This window comes from Lagenorhynchus albirostris, chromosome 12 (assembly GCF_949774975.1).
Source record: "Lagenorhynchus albirostris chromosome 12, mLagAlb1.1, whole genome shotgun sequence".
NCBI lineage: Eukaryota > Metazoa > Chordata > Mammalia > Artiodactyla > Delphinidae > Lagenorhynchus > Lagenorhynchus albirostris.
The window spans coordinates 47,181,249-47,196,261 of NC_083106.1; the positions used below are offsets into that span (position 1 = coordinate 47,181,249).

Below are 15,013 nucleotides of genomic sequence, written 5' to 3' on the forward strand. Positions count from 1 at the left end.
TGGTCTTTCTCAGAAATGTTAACTTTTATAACACTTAGAGTAGCACTTGTTTGTTTTTAATGTTGCTTTTTAAAAATCATTTCCTGGAAGGCTTAGATGGAAAACTGTGAATTACTTTTATTAGGTTTTTGAAGTGCTAGTTATCATTGAATTATTTCCCTCACGTCTGGCAGCACCTCACCTAGTCTCGTCCTTGGAATGTTACTGAACCTTGCAAGAACTTTGAGTTCCTTCTGCTTTTGTCTGAGGTTGGGAAGCAGGTATTCATTTCTGAAACTGTTAATCTAGATGTTCTGAGAAAGTATACAGAATATACCTTTAATCACTGAACCTCATTTCTAGCTCTTTATTTTTTCTTAAAGAATAAGTATAGAGTTTCCAAAAAAAAAAAACCAGAAAGCAATGCTGGTTATAAACAGGTAGAATCCAGCTGGCACTGTGTAGATAAAAACAAGCCCAGAATTCTGTTCACTTATCCTTCACCACAGGACTGTGAACTGGGTCAGGATTATCCTTGTTTTACAAATGAGGCGGCTGGAGCTGGAGAGGTGAAGCCAGCCTTTCTCAGGGCCACAGATCCAGGGAGGGTTGAGAACAGGGCCTGCATGATTACTGCCCAGCCCTGCCTGCCTTTGGGTCTTGTTAGAGTTTGTTCGCAGAGACCAAATTTGACTCTCCAGTGCCTAACAGAGTTGCTTGGAGCATGACAGACACTCAGTAAATGGTTGGTGAATGAATATATTGACAGAGCCAATATATTGGCTGAAGTTGAAGATGTATAATATTACCCATTGCATAGGGTTACCGTGAGGACAAAATAAGATAATAATATATACAAACATAACATATATATATATATATATATACACATACACACACACACACATATATATGTTACACATATAACATGCTCAGTAAATGCTCTTTTCTCCTCTTCTGTCTTGGTTCGTTTAGACCACCCGCCTGTGGTTTTGCTACCAGGTGTGTATGTCTCTCCATTTATTTTGATATGATGCACAAAATGTAATACATTTTGTGATATGGTTGTATTACCATATCACATGCACGTGCGATTGAAAGAAATTTTTTTCACCAAATAATACTACGTATGCTGCCTGTATTAGTTTGCTAGGCTGCCATAACAAAGTACCACAGTCTGAGTGGCTTAAACAACAGAAATTTATTTTTGCACAGTTCTGAAGGCTGGAAGTCTGACACATCAACGTGTCAGCAGTGTTGATTTCTTCTGAGGTCTTTCTCGTTGGCTTACAGATGCCGTCTTTTCCCCTAATCTCTTCGTCTTATGAGGACCCCAGTCATATTGGATTAGGGCCTCACCCTAGGACCTCATTTTAACTTAATTACCTCTTCAAAAGCCCTGTCTCCAAATACAGTCACATTCTGAGGTTGTACTGGGGGTTCGGACATCAACATATGGGAAAAGGGAGGCACATTTCAGTCGATATCAATGAATGCCTTTGATATTTTTCCCTTTTATTTCATTAAAGAAAATGCTGGTGACACCAACTAAGTTGAATTTTCTGACCCCCTAAATCGATTACAGACCACAGAGTGAAAGGAACTACGGTGGTGGGTTGTGTTGGTTTACCAGGTTAGTGTGAAATTGGCACCAGCACTGGGACCGGCCGCTGATTGCAGCGACAGCCCTAGAAGCTCAAACACAAAAGGGAGCATAAGGTCAGAGTGGGCAGCCTTCTGCAAATATACAGCAAGTTCCTTAGCTCGGGTCAACAAAAGTTTTCTGTAAATGGCCAGACAGTAAGTATTTTCTGACTTTGCAGGCCATATGGTCTCCGTTGAGACAGCTCTGCTTTTGTATCATGGCAGCAGCCAGAGACAATACATGAACTAATGGGTGTGGCTGTGTTCCAATGCAACTTCATTTATAGACTCCGAGATCGGAATTTCTTAGAATTTTCACATGTCACGAAATATTCTTTAGGATTTTTCCCCCCAGCCATTTAAAAATGTAAAAACCATTCTTAGTTCATGGGCTGTGCAAAAGCAGTCAAATCAACCCACCGGCTGTAGCTTGCCTACCCTGCCCTTTCTGGTACAGCCAAGTCATCTAGCTGAAAGGCTCTCAAGGAATTGGCCTGGGTGATTTTTCCTCAGTCCACGTAAATTCTAAACTGATTATCATGCTTGACTCTTGTGATTTATCTATATTTCCAAATGGAAAAATCTCTGTGGCCACTCATGATAAAAAATGACTTTACCTTTTAAAAATGTTTTATTGGAGTATAGTTGCTTTACAATGTTGTGTTAGTTTCAGGTGTACAGCAAAGTGAATCAGTTATACGTATACATATATCCACTCATTTTAGATTATTTTCCCATATAGGTCATTACAGAGTACTGAGTGGAGTTCCCTGTGCTATACAGTAGGTCCTTATTGAAAAATGACTAGGGCTTCCCTGGTGGCGCAGTGGTTGAGAGTCTGCCTGCCAATGCAGGGGACACGAGTTCGTGCCCCGGTCTGGGAAGATCCCACATGCCGCGGAGCGGCTGGGCCCGTGAGCCATGGCCGCTGAGCCTGCGCGTCCGGAGCCTGTGCTCCGCAACGGGAGAGGCCACAGCAGTGAGAGGCCCGCGTACCGCCAAAAAAAAAAAAAAAAAAAAAAAAAAAGCAAATGTTATTTTCTTACCAGAGAGAACTTTAACTGGGGATGTAGAAACCTCCTTAAATGATCCACACAATCGTCATCTGTCACATAGTGAAGAGTAGAATCAGCATCAGAAAGTCTGCACAAAAACAACAGAGTTTGAATCTAGAGGGTCTCCTTTGGGAAGCCAATATTCGGGGAAATGGAATTGCTGAGGAAAGTCCCAGGTGTCCTCGTGGCACATGGAGTCTCCTCCATGCAGCTGACTGCATGGTCCCAGTCCCCATGCTCACCTCTCAGGGTGAGTGAGGTCTCTCTCATAGGAACTCTGCACCCTCCACAGTCCCCTCGCACACGGTGCCCTCCCAGCTCAGAAGGTAGGCCACAGTGAGACCCTCTCTCACTCCCCGTGGAGGCTGCCAGCAGCCCAGGATGCTGTGTAAGTGCCCAAGTAAATCTCCCTACCAGAGGGTCCCAGAGAACAAAGCATCTGAGAAGACAAGAGTCTGGCCATATGGTTTCTGTGCCCCCAGGGATGTATTTTAGTGGTGGCCAGAGCAGTTGTGCAGAGCCCATGTCTAATGATGACAGGCCAGCCCCGCACAGCCTCTGAGCAGCTGCTGAGGTTGAGCTACCCTCAGAACTGGAGACAGAATTCTCTCTCCATCCATGTGATGCTGCACGATCAGGACTCCGCCCCGTGACTATGTGTATCCAAGCAGGAATCTGAAGAGCCCAGAAACGGACAAAGGCAGGAATGGTATCCTGGGGGTTATTTTCAGTATTTCAGGCTGTCGAGTGGAAACTATACATTTATCCACAGTAAGGCTTAGAGGCCAGCTGAGCTGTTGTTGCCCCCAGGGGCAGGCCCGAGCTGATGTCTTGGGGTGACTCTGAAGGGGGATGGAGCACCTAGAGGTGTCACATAGAGATCACCTTTATCCTCAGGGCTTTCCCCTCCAGAGATACTGCAGACTATAAACCAAGGCCCCAGGAAGCTGTTTTTTAATCGACGTGAAAAATTGGGCTTGAATATCCAGATTTTCGCCTTAAAAAATCAGTCAGATAAAATTAAAAAGATTTGCTATTTTATTTTGAAACTGTTTACTTCATGCCATCCTAACATACAGTAATAAAATAACTTTGGCATGACAGTCATCTTAATTGAATAAAAAACCCAATGAAATGAAATGGCACTTCTAAGCTTTTAGCAAAGCAAAGTTTTGAATTATCTTGCTTAAATTAGATTGATGTGCTCTTTTGCTTTCAGTATTTACAAGAGCTCTGTTTTGTCTCTGGTTTCACTGCCTTAACCACTGAGATTATTTTTAATTGAAGTATTATTAACATTCATACAGAAAAGTACACACATTGTTAATTGCACTGAAAATGAATTTTCACCAAGTGCATACTCCCCCGTAACCGGGAGCCAGATGGAGGAAGAACGTCACCCAAGCCCCTTAGACCCCTTCCCAGTCCCAAACCAACCCCACTCCCACCAAAGGTAACCATTATACCATGGTTTCTAACATAGGTTGAATTTGTCTACTTTGAACTTTATATAAATAAAATCTCAAGGATGTATTCTTGTGTCTCTTTCAACATTACATTTGGGAAATTAACCCATGTTGTTATGAGTTGTAGTTCTCATTGCCGTGTAATGCATTGTTTATTGTAAATTTATTTATCCCTTCTATTGCACATGGGCTTTGGGGTGGGTTCCAGTTTGGGGCTATTGCAGACAGTGCTGCTAGGAACACTCCTGTACATGTCAGTGGGTGAGTACCTTTAACGTTGCTGAGGACGGATTCCTTGATGGCGAGATCCTGGGTCATGGGATGTAGGTATGTCCAGCTCTAATAGATCCTGCCAGGTCTCCACAGTGTCTTCATCAATTTACATTCTCGCCAGCACTGTATGAGAGTTCCAGCTGTTCCATGTCATCACCACTTTGTGGTTTTTGTCTCTGTCATTTTGGCCTATCTGGTAGGTGTGTATTGGTAAGGCATTGTGATTTTAATTTAGTTTTCTTTGATGACTAAACTAGAGCATCTTTTATATGTTTATTGGCCATTTGGATTTCCCTTTTTGTGAAATTTCTCCTCAAGTTTTTGCCCATTTTTATATTGGGTCATCTGCCTTTTCCTTATGGGTTTGTAGGAGTTCTTTGCTGGATTTATATATTGAAATTATTTTCTCCACTATGTGGCCTACCTTTTGATTCTGTTGATATCTTTTGATAAAGAATTATTAATTTTAGGGCTTCCCTGGTGGCGCAGTGGTTGAGAGTCCACCTGCCGATGCAGGGGACACGGGTTCATGCCCCGGTCCGGGAAGATCCCACATGCCGCGGAGCGGCTGGGCCCGTGAGCCGTGGCCGCTGAGCCTGTGTGTCTGGAGCCTGTGCTCCGCAACGGGAGAGGCCACAACAGTGAAAGGCCCGCGTACCGCAAAAAAAAAAAAAAAAAAAAAAAAATTAATTTTAATACCGTCCAACTTATTTTTTTCATTCATGGATAACACTTTCTTGTATTCTGTTTTTAAAAAATCTTTACCTGTCACAAGATCTGAACGTATTCTTCGTTTTCTTCTGAAAGTTTTATTATTTTACCTTTCACATTTATTTCCACCATCCATCTGGAATTGACTTTCGCATGTAGAGATTAAGAATCATTTCTTTCATATGGATATGCAGTGTATTCATTTCCTAGGGCTACCGTAACAAGTACCACAAACTGGGTGGCCTAAAACAACAGAAATGTATCCTCTCATAGTTCTGGAGGCCAGAAGCCTGAAATCAAGGTGTGGGCAGGGTCATGTTCCCTCTGAAGGCTCCAGGGAAGAATGGTTCCTTGCCTCTTCCTAGCTTCTGGTTGTGGCGGGTAATCCTTGACATTCCTTGGCATGCAGCTGCATTGTTCTGATCTCTGCCTCTGTTGTCACATGGGCTTCTTCCCCTTGTGTTTCTCTGTGTCTAAACTTCCTTCTTCTTATAAGGACACTGGTCGTAATGGATTGAGGGCCCACCCTAATCCACTATAACCTCATTTTAACTAATTACATCTTCAGTGACCCTATTTCCAAATAATGTCACATTATGAGGTCCTGGGGGGTGTTAGGACTTCAATATATCTTTTGGGGGAACACAACCCACAATACCCAGTGAACCCAGTGCCATTTATTGAACTTCAGTGTCATCTTTGTCATAAATCAGGTGATTATCTGTGTAGGTACATTTTGGGACCTTCTTTTTTGTTCTATTGGTCTAATTGTCTATGACACAGATACCACACTGTCTTAATTACTGTTATTTTATAATGAATCTTGGTATCTGATAGATGGGATCCTTGGATGTAGGTAAAATAGGTCCTTGGTAGAGAAAAGGTAGAGGCATTAGTTCAGCCATGTTGCCACATGGAGAACCATGGCTGGAAGAGGTATTGAGGACACGATGCAGATAATGGATGGGATAGGGGTCTAGATCTGAGGTTTTCAGTGTTGAGAACGTTAGAGTTCCCCAGAAGTGCCAGGTGGGCCAGGAGGATGGCCAAGGTGGTGGTGTTTTGAGTCCTTTCCTCCCTGAACCAGAGCTGTTCTGTTCCACTTTTATCTAGTATGTTGGAGTGTAGCATAAACATTAGAAATACACATGCACTCACATCTACGTGTGAATACACAAGATTCTTGTACTAAAAAATAGCTTAAAGACTACCAGACTAGATATTCTTTAACATTCCATTCAGCCCCAGGATTCTGGGATTTTAACATTGTAGCCAGCCCACACTCCAGGGCCTCTGCACACATCGTTATTAACCTTGATCTTGGCAGCATTGTGATACTGTGTGCATATCCGAGGCCTTCCCAGGAGCTACTGCAGAATGTCTGTTTGGAGGGTCTTGAGCGTGGTAATCAGGTTGGAAGAGAGCTCGGGGACTTGTCCAGCTGCATCATAGCAAAGCAGCGTTTTTATTCAGGCTCTGGATTGCAAATCACTAGAAACAGCTTCATTTACAAGGAAAATCAGAAATAATTCAAGTACACTACAAAACAGAGTTTCTATTTTATTTTTACCTGATACCTAAGAGATGTGATCACCTGATAGAAACTCACTGCCAGGAAGAAAAGAAAGACATGCTTATTATAAATATACACTTCATTTTCATAAGTTTTATAGAACAGAATCTTTTTCCTCCTGACAGTCAACTAATTATTCCAATGGCATTTACTTCGTTTATATCTTTCCCAAATAAACCCTCAGCCTAGAGGTTTAAACATAGCAATCATCGTCATTATCATAAATAATAATTATTATGTAATTATTAATATATTGCATATTAATGACGTATAATAAATTATTATTTGAAGGAGGAGGAGAAGAAATTATATCCCTACTACCCTTCCTGCTTGGGGTTGATGGAGACTGTGGGGAGCCCTAGAGCCCCATCCACCCCCTCCGACCACCCCTTTGCATGACTCAGCCCAACCACCATGCCAGTGAGCCCAAAATAAATACCTCAGAGCCGCCTCTTGGGCAGCTGAAGATAAGCTCATTTGCTGGTTTGGGCGTGCCTTGCTCCACCGTGAGCCTGAGTCCCCCTCATCCTGGCGATGGCTGATGAGAGAGGAGCAGTCAGCCCTTTCTAGTCCGACCTTCCTGCCCTCTCGTCCTGTGGTCAGTAACCCCTTTGTGCTGGCCGAGTGCTTTCCATGCTCATCTCTTGGTCTGCCCATCACTCTTCTCCTCTTTCCTTGCACTCTTTACTCCCGCTCCAGCAAATAAGAGAACAAACAACAACCACAGCCTTGCTTGAGTATCCCCAACTTGTGGTGGTGAAGCCAGAAGGACCAGGGCCCCTGTAGGCAGGGAAAGCAGATGGGCCAGTGATGCCTTCTTGGAGCGCCCCTCTTCCTCCCCCACGAGGGGTGAAGGCCACAGTCAGTCCTAAAGCAGGCTCGGTTTCCTAGGGAACTCTGTTTTCTGCTTCCCATCCTCCTCCCCTTGCGAATGGGCTTTGTTTGCACACTTGCTTGTTTGATGTGTTATCGCGCCATTTGGAACTCTTTAGTTTTGCAGACAATTGACTTTGGACTTGCAGGGGACGCTGTCACATGCCCAGCTTGCACCACACGCTGCACAGGACAGGACAGCCGTAGCCACCGTAGGAGAGCTATGTAAGGGAGGGGAAGTCACCCTCCCTAGCCCCTGCCCCTGCCCCTCATTCCTTGCTTTTGAAAATAAGACAGCAGGGAGTCACAAAGCTGTTCCTTAACGGGTAGGCCCTGCAAGTGTGCTGGCTTTATCATCAGCCTGCACCGGCTGGAGGAAGACTTGGAAGCCCCATTACAGAACATAGGTCACAGAGGTGAACTGAAAAGGACAAAGCCCTCTGACTCAACAAAATGACGAGAAGTGGCTCCTCTGTGCGAAGCAGCGGGCCGGGCAGTGTGACAGCGGTTCAGAGATTTAGGGTAAGTGCCTGCCCTCAAGGATCTGGCTCTTTCCTGTGAAGCAGACAGTGTGGTAAGGTCTATAGTAGACGTGTAAATGGTGAGATGAATTCCAGTGGAGGAAATCGGACAAGAAATTCAGGGGGGGATTCATATTCGAGTTGGGCTCGAGGGGCAGGTTGGGTCGCCATTCTTGCAGGTGGAGGTAAGGGTGTATGAGAGGAAAGAACAGGGCAGGTGAAGGCCAGGAGGAGGGACAGGTGCTGGAAACAGCAAATGCTTTCGGAAGGCTGGGTGTGAGGGAGGAAAAAGAAATGGGAGATAAGGCCAAGGTGGGTTTGGAATGGAGGTGGGTGGCTTTGAGCACAAAGCTGAGGAGTGTGAGTGTGTGTTAAGTCATTGGTTTTTCTAGCCGTGTCACCACCCTGAGGTTCCTTGGGGGTGGCTCATAGGCACTGCAGGAGCAAAGGTCCAGAGCAGCTCCTTCCTTGCCCATGTTATATACTGGGGTATGGTCTTTCTTTTAAGAGGGTTCCCATTGGCCTGTGCCAGAGACCCATTCTCACTTATCTAGTCTCCATCAGTCTGCAAGTACTTACTGAGAGCCCTGTATGCCTAGCCCTGTACTCAGTTCTGCTGAAAGACAGTGGAAGATTTTGACCCAGTGGCATGGTAGTAAGAGCCACTGGGTCAGCAGCCTGAATTATAATTCCGTCTCTGCCACCCACTCATCATAAATCCTTAGGCAAGTCTCCTGGCCTCGCTGGGACCAGTTTCTCACCTGTGAAGTACAGGGCTGGGCTGGTAAGTTGTTCCCAGCCGAGACATTTTAGGACCAACATGATCAGTACTATAATCTAGAGTTTTCCTGTGTGTGGACAGAGTAGGAAAGGGAGAGACCAGAGGCAAAGAGGCCACTTAAGAGGTGATGGCAAGAATTCCTGAGAGATGTCTTAAGAGTCTGAGTGAGGCCTTTTACTTATTCATTCAACAAACATAATACTCAGTGCCAGCCACTGAGCATTGGGAATATAGCAGTGACCAAAACAAAGTCCCTGTCCTCAGGGTACTTTCTGTCTAGAGAGCAACAGTGGGACTGGAAACAAGGGTGATAGATCAAGAGATGTAGTTTGAAACTCAGGACAAGGGTGATAGTTGGAGCTGTGGACGTATATGAGGTACCAGGGAAGAGAAAGCAAAAAGGTTTGGAGGGAAAGAGAGACCTGAGGTGATGGAACCTCAGGAACATTCTGTGGAAAACCAACTAATGTTTACTCCATAATAGAAGATACATTCTGTATCAAGCCAACGCAACACACCCATCCCCCCAAAATATTCCATTGTTGAGAAGCTATGACACCAAAGAGAGAATGTCCATTTAGACACCCAGTTCTCCTTGACTATTGACTACATCACTCCTGTATATGAAGCAAAATTACATCAGAGCCATATATGGTTTTATATAATAGCAGGTCTATTTGGTTTACTCAGAAAGGTCTTTAATAAGTTAACAGTGATACGTAAAAGTGGTATGGGTGGCTGCCTAAGCTGTTAGTCCCTCAAATCTTTTCCCAAACCAGCTTGCTCCCTCTCGCTCCCTCTCGCTCCCTCCCACCACCCCTCCTTCTCCCAAAGTTATTGCAGTGGATCCAGAAGCAGATTCTGAGAGCCTCAAGCTTTTCCTTATTTACCCTTCAGTAATTACATATCACAGGTTGTTTTCCCTATTACAGTCTGGGGCTTAGCAATTAGTCTCCCATTGTTTTTGCAGGAAATGACATCCATGTGACTTCTGCGGAAGCAACTGTTGACCACTCTGGTTAAAAGAATTTGGAAAACGTTCAGCACTTCCTCTGGTTGATCATTTAGACTGGCTGATTTAGAAAGCTTTTGGAAATGTGCAAAGCAAATAACGGTTGTCAGAACCGGAAATACTACTGGGTCAGTTCCTGAACAAAATAGGCCTCTCAACTGTTGCTCTGGTCTCTTGATGCACTGACTTGTCTGGACCCTTCACTGTGTGGCTGACTGGTGCCTCGGCATTCTGTTCCTTTTATAATGCTTTATTAGGGACTGATTAGGCAGGATGCTTTCCAGCTGCAGACAATTGACAACCCAACTTAAGGAGGCCTGTACAATAAGAAACTTATTGGAAGTCTAGTAGCTCTGCAGACTTCAGGGTTGACTGAATGCAAACACCCCTACTCTCCTTCCCTGTGTTTTTTCTGTCTTTGCCCTCCTCTGTGGGCCAGCTTTATGCTTCAGTTGGAGCAAGATAGTAACGGAAGTCCTAGGCATCACATCCTACACAACATTCAGAAGGAGGGAATTTCTCCCAGAAGAATGAGGAGAAGCTCCCAGCAAAACGTTCTGCACATCGTGTTGGCCTGAAGAAGGTCACATGCCTATTCTTGAACCAGTCACTTGCACGAGGAACAGGTTTCCCTAGATCAGTGTGTCTCAAACTTCAGCATGCTCACAGATCACCTGGGATCTTGTGAAACAGCTTCTGATTCAGTAGGTTTGGGGTGAGGCCTCAGAGCTGACATTTCTCAGAAGCTCCCACGTGATGCTGATGTTGCTGCTGGGCACCCTGCAAAGCCTTAGACCACTCAGGCCCCCACGCCCCCACCTGGGAGTGCTGTCACCTTTTCTCAGGCACTGTGGCTGAAGGAACATGGGGCATCTGTTAGGAAGAAGGAAGAGGGAATGGCCCCATGCAGATGAAAACTGTAGTAGAGATGCTCGTATCCAGTGCATAATGAGAATATTACCTTTAAACAGGAGCCACACGACGTCTATGACATGCATTAGAAGCAACAGTAACATGCTAAGTGCTGTGGGAGCGCCTATAAACATCTTATATGTACTCGTGAGGATGTGTACGCTGCAGTTTTTGAAACAGAAGATTAAACAGTCATGCTGCCCTCTTCATTATCATTCAGCTATTTTAATTTAATACCATATACCTAGTGTGACTCAAAAGGAACAAATTCAAATGAAATAGATTTAAATGTCCCTAAGTATAAAAAGAGTGTGCCAAGTCCAGCCATTGTCCTCTGAGTAGCTATCTCATCCGTCTTAGTTACTAGGGAGGGAGGGTACACCCCGACATGTCCTGCGAGTCACTTGACATGATGTCGGGCATGAAAAATGTTGCTTGCCAGTGTTGAATTTCTGCCGAAGCAAATGGTCACAGTGCCCTAATGCGTGGTTTTCAGTGGAGAAAATCATTATGCTCTCTTCATTGAAAAGGAAGAACTATTCTGTTATTTTTCTTGTGTTTTTTTCTTGGCAAAAGACACACAGGAGTTCTGAGCTGCAGCAGTTTTGGAAAAAAGGCTGATAAGACCAAAGGACCAGTGTCCATCATGAGGCTGCTCCATCACAGACTCAGTGGGGCCCGGAGTGGAACATGCCACGAGGCGTTGACTAAACCCTTCTGGGATGGCCCCCTTGGAGGGGTTACCATCTCCAACCTCATATGCAAAGACATCATTCAGGAGGGGAGGTGGAATTTCACTGCTCCATCGACTTGCCTACCCTGGAACCACAGCTTCACATCTGTGAGACCTGTGGGAAGGCAAAGCAACTCTTACTAACTGGCCTCACCTATGTGGGTCACCAAAACACCCGTACTTAGGGGAATCACTGGCTATTCCTTGTCTTTGCAAAGGCCCTGACACTTTGAGAGATTCTCAGCTCCTCTGGACTAGCTGGGGAAAGCTGCTAGGCTCGAAGTTCCACTAAGGCAGGAATTGTGCTCATGTCACACAGATGCCCCATGTATGGGCGGAATGATTGAACAGTCAGTCTGTTCCAGGGAGATCTGTCGGTCAGCCACGCCGACCAAGCATTCACTCTCTAAGGAGAAATAAAAGAGGGGAACATTTTGTTGCCTAAATTCAGAATTTTATACTCTAAATATACAATGTTTAGGCATCTCATCTGCATATTTACAGCCTCATAGGCTGCCAGACAGGTGAAATGATATTAATATTAGCTGAGCCTGTGTTCTGCAAGCAAGACTGCACTGTTATTCACTGATTGGTTCAAACAGTGCTGGCTGAATGTCTTCCTGCTGTGAGCTACGAGGCAGGGCATTCTTCACCGCCTTGAGAGGAATAAAAAATGGGGAAAAAATAGGGCCTTCCCTTACAACTTAGAAGACTTACAACTTAAAAAGTAGGATATAATCAGTACATTTAAAGTATCTATATCAAATAAAATATAATTTTTAAAAAGAGAAAAGCAAAGAGGGGTAAGATAATACCAAATTGAGAAAGTCCAGGTAGAAAGGGCTCAAGAAGATGATGAGAGTTACTCTAGGCCTTAAAGTGGGGCTCGTGACCTGGAGTCCATGGATGGAATCCTGGGGGAGGGAGTGTCTGTGAACTTGGATGGAGGAAAATTATCTATTTTCACTAACCCTTAATTGAAACCTAACATTTCATTCTGTTATGACAGTAGTATTAGCTATTTGTCACCAATAGTAATTCTAGGTATTTTCATATTACGTTATAGTTACAGATACCCTGAAGTATCATTTATGCCCAACATTACTTCAAAACTACAGTAGTAATTAGAATTTTCCTGGAAATTATTTAAATATTAAGAGAAGCACATCATAATTTTGTTATATATTTTGATAACTGAATATCAGTATACTTCTTTTGAGTCCTGTGCATTTCATGTGTTAACTTCAAGAATTTAAAAACATTATTCTGAAAAACATGTCTCTAGACTGTTATGGACCAAAAAGGTAAAGAGCCCTGGGCTTGGAAAATGGTGAGGCCACCTACTGGCACTTAAGGGACAGAAGACACTCAGAGAAGGGTCTGGAATGCCCACAGGCTGAGGCAGGACTGGTGGCTGCATTCTGCAGCATCTGATGATGGGAAGATGTGGGGACAGAGCTAAGGCGAGTGGGAGGCCCAGGCTGATATATTGATAATTTCACAGGTAAACTTGTAGGTGGTGGGAAGCAGTAGAGGTGTTTCCGCTGAGGCTTTAAGTTGTGTTTAGGAAGAAGCAGGACTGGAAGAGGAGGAGCTGGAGGCCAGGAGGTGGGTTTCTGCAGGGAGTGTAAAGATGAGAATGGAGAGAGGCGGTGAGCGCCAGAGTTGCCATGGGACGCGAAGGTCAGGCTCAGGGCAGGTGAGCAAGGCCGGCTTAGGCTTCAGGCCTGCATGATCCAGAGAAGGATAATAGCTCCTCACCTTCCCCGAGTGATAACTGTGCCAGATGCTGTTTTAAGCCTTTCAATGTCATTTATATGTCACTAAATTTATATTACTTAATGCTCATAACAACCCTGTGAGGTTAGTACAGTAATTCCTGTTTTTCAGATAATAAACTGAAATCTAGAAAACAGAAGTGAGGGCCTCGCAGCCAGCAGGGGAGAATGGAGTGTATTGCTGAAAGAAAGAGGAAAGAGGAATTGGTTTGGGGGGTGGGGGGGAAAGGTTATGGGTTCAGCTTTAGATATCTTTGCATTGTTCTCATATCTTCAATTATTTTAAAAGGCTAAAAATTCAAGTAAAGTATTTATAAGCACAGTTTCTGGTTTATTTCACTGTCCAGATTGTTATTTGTTTGTTATTAGTGAGTGCTGAGTCAATTTGGAAATTGGTTTCATCTTTCCTGTGAAAAACAAAGAGGAATCTGGCAGTAAGAGTGTGGTACATTGATGGGTGCCCAAAGCAAGGAAGATGTTGTGGTTTCCAGAAGGGAAACACAATATATATTAAATTACTTCTGCCTAATGATGCATGTTTCCTTTTGTTGTGGTATTTTTCAGGACCAGTCCAGCAGCTGTATTAGAAGACATGTGGTATATATAAAGTTTGTGATCGTTGGGGGAAATTTTGGTAAGTGTCGCTGCATTTATTTCTGATACCTTGTGAAGTAAATGGTGCTCATAAAGGGAAACCATGGCCTTGTTCTGTGCATCTTTTAAACCTGTACTACACTTGACAAAATGGATTTTATAACTAAGTGTGACGTTCAATTGGTGTTTTCTGACAGTATGACCATTTTTTTGTCATTGCTGATGTTATTAAGCAATATGGGGTTTTCTAAGATATAATAAGAAGTCTAGATTTTAGGAAACCTTCCAGATACAGGATAAAGAATACCCTGGACCATTTAGCTTATGTTCTTAGCCACCCGTGGAATGTGAGAGTAATAAACTTGCAAACCAAAAGAATAAAAAAATGTTTTTAAGTTTCCAAAGCAGAGAGATCCTTCTGGTCTATATGTTGAAATGAGAGAGAAACAGGCAGTTAGCTGCTTGGGGAATGATGGGACATGAAAGGGAGTTAAGAATCCAGCATGCCTGGGACCCAGCCCACCAACCAGCATAACAGCGGCCTGAGACCAGGAACATTAAATTTAGCAAACACCCAGAAGACCTTGCTAGCAGTAGTCAAAAAGGACAGGAGACTTGGGTTAAAACTCAAGTTCTACACTTACCGGTTGTTATATAACCTCTCTGAGCCTCAACCTCCTTGTCTGTAAAATGAGGCTTATAATGTTACCTACCTCAGAGTGTTGTTGTGAGAATAAAACGAACTAGGTAGTGCTGGGGCACCGTGAGTGCTCAATAAAGCAGTTATTCTTCTTTTTAAATTTTATTTTATTGAAGTATAGTTGATTTATATTTTAAATATAAAATACATTCAATATTTTATTGAAGTATAGTTGTATTTATTTCTGCTGTACAACAAAGGGATTCATATATATATATATATATATATATATATATATATATATATATACACACACATATTCTTTTCCATTACGGTTTATCACAGGATATTGAATACCGTTCCCTGTGCTCTACAGTAGGACCTTGTTGTTGATCCAGTCTATATATACTGGTTTGCATCTGCTCACCCAGTCTCCCAATCCATCCCTCCCCCTTGGCAACCACAAGT

The 15,013-nt window shown here is 43.6% G+C and overlaps 1 protein-coding gene across 4 annotated transcripts in view; it reads left to right on the plus strand.

Moving 5' to 3' along the window:
- The window catches only part of FYN (FYN proto-oncogene, Src family tyrosine kinase), a 209,545-nt gene that overhangs the window by 77,318 nt on the left and 117,214 nt on the right, over positions 1–15,013 (plus strand). For 2 of the 4 annotated variants that reach the window (XM_060168327.1, XM_060168326.1), the window contains exon 3: positions 13,876–13,945. The exons of 1 other annotated variant lie outside the window; for it this stretch is intronic. The gene's annotated coding sequence lies outside the window, so the exon portion shown is untranslated. Of the gene's footprint in view, positions 1–954; positions 982–13,875; positions 13,946–15,013 lie in introns of all 4 variants that reach the window. One more of the 4 variants, XM_060168328.1, reaches the window with a different exon arrangement.